This window comes from Canis lupus, chromosome 25 (assembly GCF_003254725.2).
Source record: "Canis lupus dingo isolate Sandy chromosome 25, ASM325472v2, whole genome shotgun sequence".
NCBI classification, from domain to species: domain Eukaryota; kingdom Metazoa; phylum Chordata; class Mammalia; order Carnivora; family Canidae; genus Canis; species Canis lupus.
In genome coordinates this window covers 15,929,344-15,941,495 of record NC_064267.1, presented here as the reverse complement: position 1 = coordinate 15,941,495, position 12,152 = coordinate 15,929,344, and positions in this window count along the sequence as shown.

Sequence of the window (12,152 nt, the reverse complement as noted above, 5' to 3'; positions counted from 1 at the left end):
GATGGCAAGATGAGAGGTTATTTGTTTTGTTTTGTTTGTTTTAATCTGCTTCTCTACCTGAAATGCCTTTAACCTTTAGAATGTTGGTGTCACCATGAGGTGGACAGTGGTTTTAAGTATCTATATCTGTACAGGATCCCTGCTGTGTGAACATTTGTAGTCTGCACCTCCTACATTGAACCATCACCGTCTGCACTTCTGTACTGAGAAAAATGAGATAAACATTTTTATGGCATGCCATCAACAATAAATTAATAACACTTTATGATCAGACAAAAATACTTTCTCCATCCTAGTTTTGGTGGAGTTTATATTGCAGCTTTTACATGACCATTAAATACTGTAAAAACATTTCTGAATGAATACAGGTAGTTCAGCTCAGTGTTCAATGTCCATCTGGTCTCAGAATGGCTGGTCTTCAAAAGGAAGAAGGTAGGAGGTAGGAAACATTCACCTTCCATTCAGATAGCTCCTGTAGGGAGCAAATAGGTGTGAGAAAAGCAAGTAAAGCTGAGTATGGAAGCGCCAGCATTTGAATAATTTTTTTTTGTTAGTTTTCTTTTTTTCTTTTTATATATATATATATTTTTTTAATAAAATAATTTTTATTAGTGTTCAATTTACCAACATACAGAATAACACCCAGTGCTCATCCCGTCAAGTGTCCCCCTCAGTGCCCGTCACCCGCTCACCCTCACCCCCCGCCCTCCTCCCCTTCCACCTACCCTAGTTCGTTTCCCAGAGTTAGGAGTCTTTATGTTCTGTCTCCCTTTCTGATATTTCCCACACATTTCTTCTCCCTTCCCTTATATTCCCTTTCACTATTATTTATATTCCCCAAATGAATGAGAACATACACTGTTTGTCCTTCTCCGATTGACTTACTTCACTCAGCATAATACCCTCCAGTTCCATCCATGTTGAAGCAAATGGTGGGTATTTGTCGTTTCTAATAGCTGAGGAATATTCCATTGTATACATAAACCGCATCTTCTTTATCCATTCATCTTTCGATGGACACCGAGGCTCCTTCCACAGTTTGGCTATTGTGGACATTGCTGCTAGAAACATCGGGGTGCAGGTGTCCCGGCGTTTCATTGCATCTGAATCATTGGGGTAAATCCCCAACAGTGCAATTGCTGGGTCGTAGGGCAGGTCTATTTTTAACTCTTTGAGGAACCTCCACACAGTTTTCCAGAGTGGCTGCACCAGTTCACATTCCCACCAACAGTGTAAGAGGGTTCCCTTTTCTCCGCATGCTCTCCAACATTTGTTGTTTCCTGCCTTGTTAATTTTCCCCATTCTCATTTGAATAATTTTTAAACGATTTCATTTCATTGGAAATGAAAACTCAGATGCAACTAACAATAAATTTGAATGACAAAGTAGATAAGAGACTGGCTTTGGAGGTAGACACACCTGAGACGTGGTCCTGAATGTCTGTAAGAGCTGGTATCCACAGGCAAATGGCAACGTTTTCTCCTCTATGGACTCTGAATAACCATTTGAATATACTTCATTTGTTGGAGGATTAAATGAGGTAAGGATTTAATAATCCTAAATACAGTGCCTGGCATGTTGTAAGTGCTCAAAAGATGTGATGATGATGATGATGATGATGATGATGATGATTACTGAAAATATTAAAACTTTTAAAATTCAATGAAACCATGACCATACATGATAGGTACTCGATCAATATGTTTAGTAATACAACCATGTGGAGAGAATATTTTCTAATTTACCTCTGTTGGCTGGGTTTCTGTGTTTATCGTTTTTTTAAAAATTGATTATATAAACTCATCTTAAAAAAAGGATAGAGAGAAAGTTGGCTTAGCATCCACCCACCCCAAATCCCTCAACATCACCTTATAGTAAAAGAACAATTGCAAATTGCAGTCTCAGAAAAGCTACCTAAGAGCAACTAGAGTTACACTGTTGTTCTGACATAGGGTATCTTCCTTTATGGATTAGGAGTGCTTCTATATTCAGTGTGAAATCTCTCTGAAACATTCACATATGCCTTATTTGTCTCAACAGTGACCTTTTGTTTCTTTTGGGACTTGTCACTCCAACTTTCAGGGTTGAAAATGTCGTCGATAAAATATGGCCAGTAAATGAGTAAACCAAACACATTAGTACTAACAAGAAAACTACAAGGAAGTGTGATTGTATTTTTAGAAACAAGTATAGTGGAAACCATTTAAGTGGATGAGTTCTTTAAGCAAGTTTATTCTCCTCATTAAAAATGTTATCAATACAATTCTGATCAGCTGTTCAGTAAACTTTCTTGGTGAGAAGAATATTATAAATATCATTATGAGTTATCACAGTCAAAATAACAAAAAGCAAACAAACAAAAACAACCACAATTGAAAGCATTCATTTAAAAATAGTGTCTAAGTACTAAAGTATGATGCTTAGAACTCTACTGTCAAAGTAACCTTAATTTATAAGAACATAGGTCAATTATTCTATCAGAAATCACATAGATTGACAAAATTATACTTTTTTGTGTTTGTCTGTGAATGGGAAACACAGAGATGAAAAAGCAAAACCAACATTTCATAGAGGACTTATAAAGACATCAGATTATTATTTTATTCTTTTTTATTATTTTTAATTTATTATTTCCTTTTAATATTACATTGTATAAATATCTTCCTATAAATATAGATTTCAGCCAAGGTTTCCAACTGATTTTAAACTAACTGGCAATTTCTAGTAATTGTAGAATGTTAATTATGCCAAATTTAAACTTTCTGCTAACTGAGCTGTCTTCATGCCAAAGGTAATAGCTTCCTTCTTTTCTTTTCTTTCTTTCTTTCTTTCTTTCTTTCTTTCTTTCTTTCTTCTTTCTTTCTTTCTTTCTTTCTTTCTTTCTTTCTTTCTTTCTTCTTTCTTTCTTTCTTTCTATGTGTGAACATGTTCTAGTTAGTAGAAACTAATGTTTATACAGAGGAAGATATTTCTCAAAGTCCTGAGTTAAGGAGTGATTTTTACTTTGGATTCAGGGTGAGTTTTAAGAAGTTTTCCCCTTAAGAGCTAGCTTACCTGTGAGCGGGACTCAGTGTGGTCAGATGAGCTGTGCTGCATTACCCTGCATGGTCTAAACAACCACACAAGATTAGCCAAGAATGCATTGTTATTTTCCTTTTGATCATGTATTTAAAAATATGAGATCTATGCTCTTAAGCAATAAAGAACATGTCATTAAGACATTTTATTCGTAAATTTAGATTGGTGAAAAATTAGAGCAAGAACTAAAGAAGAATGCCTGTACAGGTACAAGATAACTGAATTTAGGCTTCTTAAGAATTATTAATTACTACTTACAATAACTCTAGTGATAGTTTTGCTCTGAATGAAATTGAAAGACTATAAATCTTTTAATTCAGAAGCAAAACCTTTCTGGCATGTATGCAGAGATTTAGAACAATGCACTCCACAAGTCATATAAATCTCTCACATGTCATATACTTTTAGTATTTGATCTCCTCTCTAAAACCAGAAACCAGACATACTTTCTGTTTATCAAATTGCAAAGTCATACTGATACCCACAACCATAATTCCTACCTGTTTCACTTTTATTGGAAAAAAAAGTGAAAATGAGCATCTGTAATATCTTGAGTTTTGCCAGTGAGAGAAACCAATTGTTTCCAATTTTAAAAATATGTAATGACACCAAAACATGACGCTAAAGGAAAAATGATAAATTGAGCCTCAGCAACATTAAAAATATTTGCTCTATGAAAGATCTTGCTAAGAGGATGAAAAAATAAACAACAGAATAGGAGAAAATATTTTAAGCCATATAGCCAACTAAAGACGTGCATATAGAATATATAAAGAGCTTTCAAAACTCAACATTACAAAGAAAATAATCCAAGTATAAAAATGGGTAAATGACATGAAAGAACATTTTACTAAAGACAATATATAGAGGACAAATAAGCACATTAAAAATCAAAAGCATAAATAGATATCATCATAGCTATCAGTTACTTGCCAAGTGGCTAAAATTAAAAATTCTGATAGCACCAAATGCTGGGAAGGATATGGATAACTTAATCTCTCACACAGTGTTGGAGGGAGAAAGTAAATGGTCCAAGTGCTCTGGAAGACAGTTTAGGACTTTCTTATAATACCAGATACTAAGTAAAATCAAACTATACTTACCATAAGACTCAGGAATTGCACCCTTGGGCATTTATCCCAGAAAATTGAAAACTTATGTTCACACAAGAAAGCCAGTCCACAAGTATGCACTTGTGACTTTTAATAGTCAAAACATTGAAAAGAACAAAACAAATATCCCTCACTGGGTGAATGATTAAATACCCGTGGTACATCCATACCTTGGAAGACTGCGTGGCAATAAACATGAACAAACTATTGATACACACAAAAACACTTGGATGTATCTCAAAGAAATTAGGCTGAGTGAAAAATACCAGTCATAAAAGGTAATATACTACATGATTCTATTTATATAACATTCTTGAAATGACAAAACTATAGACATGGAGAATGGACTAGTGTTTCCAGGAATTAGGAATGGGTTGTGGAGGGGCCTGGTAATAGAGGGGTAGCATTGAGAATCTTTGTGGTGATAGCATCATTCTTTATCTTGATTGCCCCAGTGCATACACAACTCTACACATGTGATAAAATTGCAGAAAACTACATACGCACACACACACATACACTGACATACACAAATGAGTGTATGTATTAATAATGATACCTGAATAAGATCTGTGGATTGCACCAACGCCAATTTCCTGGTTTTGGTAAGATACTCCTTTTTGCAATTTCTCATAAATCTACAATTGTGTCAAAATAAAAAGTTAAAAAGAAAACAAATTAACAAAAAATATCTATGTATTTCCTTCTTTTCATTTTCAGGAAAGAGCCACTATCTACCCATCAGGTAATGATAGAAATATGTATACATTAAGACACTAAAAATAACTACAGTGCTCCCCCTGCAACATTCACAGCTTGATTTCTCCTAAAGCACTTGCCAATCCTTCTTCCACTTGAAAATACCTGAGTGGGATTACAAACTGCTATTAATAATAGTACTTGCTCTTACAGTGATTCTAAAATATGAGGAATACACTTGAAAAAATCCATCATACCTCTCTCCACAGCAACTTCCCAGTTGAGAAATCCAGATTACAAATAGAAGATTTATTAAAAGTTTAAAAACCCAGGGGCATCTGGGTAGCTCAGTTGGATAAACGTCTGCATGCTGCTCAGGTCATGATCTTGGGGTCCTGAGTCGGGCTCTCTGCTCAGACAGGAGTTGCATCATCTCCTGGATCCCCACTTGGGCAGAAGTGACATCAAGAACATGATGATTCTTTTCCTGAATTATGATCTCATAACTACAAATTTTATAATACTGCCCATTTGTTTAGAACTTATGAGTTTATTATTATTATTATTATTATTATTACATGTGGTTCCCTCGTTTGATCATCAACAGCCTTTTGAGGTGGATGTGACTCAATTCAGAGAAAGCTGAAGCTAAATGGATCAAGTAGAAGGTGAAAAGCCATACACATCAAGTAAAGGAGTGGCCAGATCACATCACCTGATCCAAGTTAGGTCCTTTTCATTGTAGCTTATTTCGTGCTAAGTCATTTTAAGCTTTGGAATTGTTTTTTATTGTTGATCTTAAATATGCTATAGCTGTGAGGTATCATCCATCCAGGAGTGGACAGTGGGAATTTTCATTCACTTCCACTCTTTGGGGAGTCTGCCACTCTGAGAAAGTAGGAGTCTTTCCTAACTCTTTTTTGGCAGTCACTCTAAAATGTTGGGTTTTAATTATATCACCACCCCACTCTTTCTCTTCTATAATTTCTTTCTTCCAAAACACAGGAACCAAAATCCATGTCTCATCTCCACCTGCTAATCTCAGAACCAGCTGTCAAATCTTTGAATCATGCCATTAAAAGGGTATTTTTAAGGAATCCTGCTTTCAAGCCTTTGAATGTGTTTCAGAATTTTCCTGTTATCCAGGCTCTCAATAATTACAGGGCTCTCATCCTAGCCTGGTTTTTGTGAACTTGAGGTTGAGTTGACCTAGCTGATTTAGTACTTGTTTACATTCATAATCCATGCTCCTCTCCCAATCTTTGCTACTGTCTTCTTCCTTGTAAACACTCCAGTTTTAAAAAGTAATTGTCTGTAGTCTCAATATAACGCTATTTGAATTGTGGGTCACACTTGGGAAGACCTTTTTTTCCCTTGAACTGAATCAAAAGACAACTAAAAGTTAGCTTCGTCTCGTCTCTCTGTAGACACATTTACTGAATGTTGTTATTCAACCTATAGCGGTGATCATTTTAATGTTTTTTAAATCCCAGACATTCAAACCAATAGTATTATTGTTTCAGGACAGAATCCAAGTAAGGAAATTAATACCTTGAAATTATACGAATGCACTTTTTAGAAGGAGAGAAAAGTTACATTTGTCAGTACTGTTAACTACAAAAGGATGGCCATAAGGATCATTTCCAGCCTGTCAGTCTGCACTAGAGGCAGTGTATTGAAGGCCAATGTCCAATTATCTTCAGCCAGACTTGGATCAGTATGACTGGGGAGAAACACAAATGCCTGAAATGCACCAGGAGTCTGATTATAGTCAACAGCAAATCAATGCCAAGCCTCCACGGATCCACAAAAACCTGTCCAAGTTGGCAATTCACCTTGCATTTTTCTGCACAGGATAAACCCTTGGCTCTCTGGAATGTTTGATCTGACCTATAGATGAAAATGCAATCAGCCATTCTTTATCTATGTTAAATTTTGTGTACTATCTATATTGATATATTTCTCCAGGATGCCAAAGACAACTGCCCTCCACTGCATGTTCTGATTATAGTGACAGCTTTGAGTTTGTATGAGTCAATTTGCAAATTTTTATTTGCTTACCTAGCTCATGTGCCAGCTCAGCCAATTTATGTAGACTGATACATTTTACATATGGTATTTTCTTTTCTGTTTTCTCACCTAATGTGGCATTTAAGAAATGAGTCATTATCTTGTTTGGGCTAGATTATTGCTTTTATGCAGGAAATGTTCTGGCCAATCATCCTGGAGAGAACAGTTGGACACATCTCAAGAAAGGGTCATGAGTTGGCCTGAAGGATGGCCACAGAAGCCCAGCAAGAGGTACAGCTCACCTAGGGCACTCCTGGGCAAAGGAGTTGAATTGTCTTTCTTTTCTAATTCCAATGCTGGGTTTTCACTTGCTGCATTTTATCAATTTCATTGCAAAAGTTTATATGTACTACTTTGGAACCAATGTATCTTGTTAGTAATGGAAAATGCAGACCAGAAGCCAGGACATCTCCACCTGTTTCTCTATTCATTTTCTTTCCCCCAAATCAATTCTTCTACCATTGCATACACTGGCATATAATAGGAATTCAGAGGATAATACATTGTAATAGTTCACTCTTTTCTGAAATTTTCTGATATATTCATGGATTACATCATTTGTTTTATAAATGGAGGAGCTAAAATATTGAATACAGGGACTGCAGGTGACCCTATCATATATTGTCAAGAGCATACTGTCAACAGTAAGACTGTAATTTAAACAAACAAACAAACAAACAAAAAACAAATCTCAGATTTTAGGGGAAAAACAATATATATAGGTTCTGAATAAGAAATTCAGAGTTTCAAGCTAAAGTAGCTTAGTTTTGAAAAAAAAAAAAAAACTCAGTGGAGATTCTACCTCCAAGGGGAGAAGAGAATGATATTTTCAAACAGGTGGACTTAATTTGTCTTCAAAGAAGGCACAGAGAAGTGACTGAAAATTCAGTGTCTAGAGGGCTTAGGGATGTGATTCACAAAAAGGAAAATGAGTGTACAGGAGAAAATAGGGAGAAGGAAAGGCAATGAAGTCTAAAGTTGGAATCTGTGGGCCCTCACCAATGGTGCTGGGTGGGAAAATTGGCCCAGAGTTGAGATGTTATATTTTGTTCTCAAGAGCAGCCAAGGATCCAGGTCCATCTAGTATGTCTTTTTTTATGTTTTTATTACTTAACCTTTTTTTTTTTTAATTCTATGAGAACCCTATCTGTCCAGTGGGTATCACTTTTCACTCTTTGTTACAGAGATACAGAAAATGACATATTTATTTCTCCTTGCTTTGTTCTGTTATTCTCAAATTTCTTATTTAGAACATGATGCTCTTTTTCTGGGTTTTCTTCCTCTACTCATCACCTTCTGCCCACCATGTTGTAAGTTTTTAATATATAAAGAATGGATGATCTAAATTCTGAAAATAAGAGGGAAGGTTGCTTGTTAATTCTTTTGGAGATGAAATCCATATCCATTTGGAAACTACTGGGACACAGTCACAGGAATCTTGTTTCTTATTTTCAAATGGATCTCCCCATCTCCCTCTTCATAGGTTAGCTCTGCCATTTGAATAAAGTAGAGCACAGAAGTTATGGGTGAACGAAGTATACAGAGACTTTCTCTCAAAAAGACTGCTGTGAGAAGAATATTTGCTCTCTGGAAGCCCTGTTGGTTGAACTCCTGAATTCCCAAATAAGACCAGAAACGAGACTTCATGCCTGTCTAAGACTCCTTTACACAAATTTCTCTCTGTAGCTCATCCTACTGCTCAAAGATTCTTGACACCAGAATGGACTCAAAAATTTCCTTTGAGACTAGGAGTCCCTAAATGAAGCTGGCACTACTACTACTATATATATATATATATATATATATATATATATATATATATATATATATAAACATAGGTCACTCTAAATTAGATCCCCCTGTAACCTGCAGCACTTGAAGGTAGAAGCTCTCCCTAAAATGAAAAATAAAAGAATCTTGTTTAAATAACCTCTATCTCTAGATGATTTAAAATACTTTGACAGATCTATATTTTTTTTGAAAAATGAATCAAAAATAATTCAATCAGAAAAGCAACATCTGTTACTAATCATTAGCCTTGCAAGAGAATTAAAATGGTCTTTTTCTCTCCCCTAAAATCTACTGATAATTTTTTTTTATCCTATGCCATTCATTGAGATCAGATGCACTTACTCTGCATCAGATCTTGGAATTACATAAATAATAAAGTCCTCGAGGCTGATGGCATGGGAACAGTGGAATGTGAAACAATATAATCAGGGGGAAAATCTATATTTAATGTAAAGCATTCTAACACTGTAAAGTAAGATGAATTTTAAACTTCTTTGTTCTCTGAGGCCAGGTTGTGCCATAGCTAATGTTTTGTATTAGGTCTTGTGCCATTTTATCTGAGGTGATGTCTTATTTTCTTTGTTTATGACTTTGGAAATTATTATAATAAGACACATGAAAGAGATGACGGGGCAAGTACAAATGGATAAAACAGCATTCACTACCCAAAGCAAGTGTAAATGGAGCCAATCATTTTTTAACTTGACAGTCTCTTAATCTTTTCTAGTGAGCTCAGTGATGATTTTTCTTGGTTCAAAACCTGTCACAGCGTTCATTTGTGACCATTTTTATTGCTAGGATTAGTCGAGGTCTATCAATTCTAAAGCTCCAGTTTGGCCCAACGAATGTCAGCTTTAATCACTAAATGCCAAACAATGCAAGAATTCCAGAGAGTACCTTTGTAGTTATGATTACATTTTAAAACAGCCCTATAGTTCATGGGCTGACCTAAGCCTGCAAAAATTCAAAATACAGGAGGTCCTTGAATAGAGGCCATGCCTTTTGTTCTCTCTAAAACCTTTAGCTAAATTATTTGCCAGCCCCAAGAGTCAAAATATAAAGCAGTGGTGTTAAACTTACCAAGGTGGTTAGGATTCGTATGGCCACCTTCATGTGTCCTTGGCTTGTCTGAATATGGAAATGTTTATATTGGCACTTCATTATTGGAATCCAGGTTTATTGCTGACATTTAATTTCCATATTTACCAAGAAATCCTATCAGATTTGTCTGCTTGTGCCTAAAGTTAGAGGTGCACATGTCTTCCCAGCATATTAAAGAAGGCCATTTGCTAGACATTTAGAGAGTATGGTAATGCCTTTAAGATCTGTATTTGGATAATGTCAAGAAGTTGTAAGGTTTGCTCTATTCTACCCAAGAGGGTCAGTTAGGAACATGAAAGATTCCTTTAGGGCAAGGGAAGCTTAAGGGCCTCTGCCCTGTCCTCCTACTCAACAGAGGAACAGAACTGGGAATATGATTCTAATTGGTAAGTCTAGAATGTTTTATGAAAATTCCCAGAAATAATTATCTCCTGAATGAGCTAGAAAACTTTATAATTGCCTCTGGAAATTTTAGTGGAAGCATTGCTCCTACACTGGCCACTAGAGGCTCTAGGGAGAATGGCCATCAGTTTAGGAGTACAGGAGAAAGACTTCAGAGACACTGACTTACCCACAGAGGGAATGATGGGTCAATGTTGGGAGGGGCATGCAGATGTCAGACACATGTGCTATATATGTGCTCTACAGCTGCACATGTAGGACACCCAGGGTCAGGCGGGTTTGCCAATCAACAGGGCCAGAGAGCCACTGCCACCCAAGATGCTAGTGACTGGAAAGCAGTGATGGTCTCCCAGATGGTCATACCTCCACCTTAAGATGATGTTTCTCTGTCCCAACTGCTGAGTGACCTGTTTGGCTTTTGAAACAAATGTATACCCCAGCCTTAGTGCTCATGAGTGTGATACAGTGAATCTAGGATGGGGCCTAGGTATTATTTCTTAAGTTCCAGTCATCATTCTGATGCAAGTCAAGTTTTAGAGCTATTATCCTATGGCATATAGTCTTAGCAGTACATCAGGTATTAAAACAAAACAAAACACCAAAATAAGCTTCAGTGAATATATTGAAGTCAATTCTAGACCAAGTAGGAAAAAGAGGGATGATGAAATGTGCACAATTGCCTAGGAAATTAAGCTATGATTAAACATAAAATTATGGTTTTCAATCATTAGGATCCATAAAACTACCTAGGAAACTTGCTGAAAATACAGATTGATTTTTTTCCCCCACACTTCCACATATCCTGAATCTGTAGACCTTGGTCTAGTGTCAGGAATCTGATTTTTTAAATAAGTGTCCTATCTGATTCTAATGCTGGTGGCTATAGTAAAATAACAGTAGCAACAAAACCACTCACCACTTTCCTGGTTTTCAAATTGTCAGAAGAGGAATATGTCAACATACAGAACATAATCCTGCAAGAAAGGTGTCCTTCTCCTTTGGGTTAATTTTATATTGTAATTGAGTAATGCCTTGCAATCCACTAAAAGTATTGTTCACAGATAGACTATTATGACATGGGCCACAAAACCCAGCATTCTACTAAATTTTATGTTTATATTTTGATTGTGCCATGAATTGCTAAACATGCAATTCAAGGGGTAAATTCATATTGATTAGATAAGACGTTAAAGAGAACTTCGAAGAGTATGTATACCTAAGTTAAAATGGTAACGGTTAGTTCTCTGACTTTTTTATTCCAATGCATTCTTTGGTAGGGTCAAAGGCCATTCAGAACACTTGGCCTACCCAATCTGACTTACCCCTGAACAGTGGCAAAGCAGGCCTTCAGAATGATTGTGAAATATTGGCCCTGTCATTATCAAAATACCAATTAATTAAGTTCTAGAATTTTTTGTTATTTTCCTGAACTGTGGGCAGAAAGGTTTGGAGAGGGCTAATCAAAACTCTTAAGAAGATACAAGATATGGACTTTTTCTTCATGGGTTTTACAATCTGAGTGAGATAATATTATGAAACAATTGCAAATAATTTATAATAGTAAATATAATTAAGTACTAAAATAGCAGTTATTAATAAGTTGCCTGGAACAGGGACTGTATCATATATGGAGTCTACAATGCAAGAAGGATGACTAAATGCTATCATTCAGGAAAACTTTCTGGAGGAGGTGGGGTTGGATATGTCACCTGTTCTGTTTTAGCTATTGAGTGCACTCATTGCTCATAAATATAAATCTCAAATAATTCAACTGGGTCGAATCTGTGAATGAGTTCCTAATCAACCCTGTCCTGGGTATCAAAAATTTTGCTTAGTTTTTATGTTTGTTTGTTTGTTTGTTTGCTTGTTTTTGTTGTTGTTTTGTTTTGGCCTCAGCCT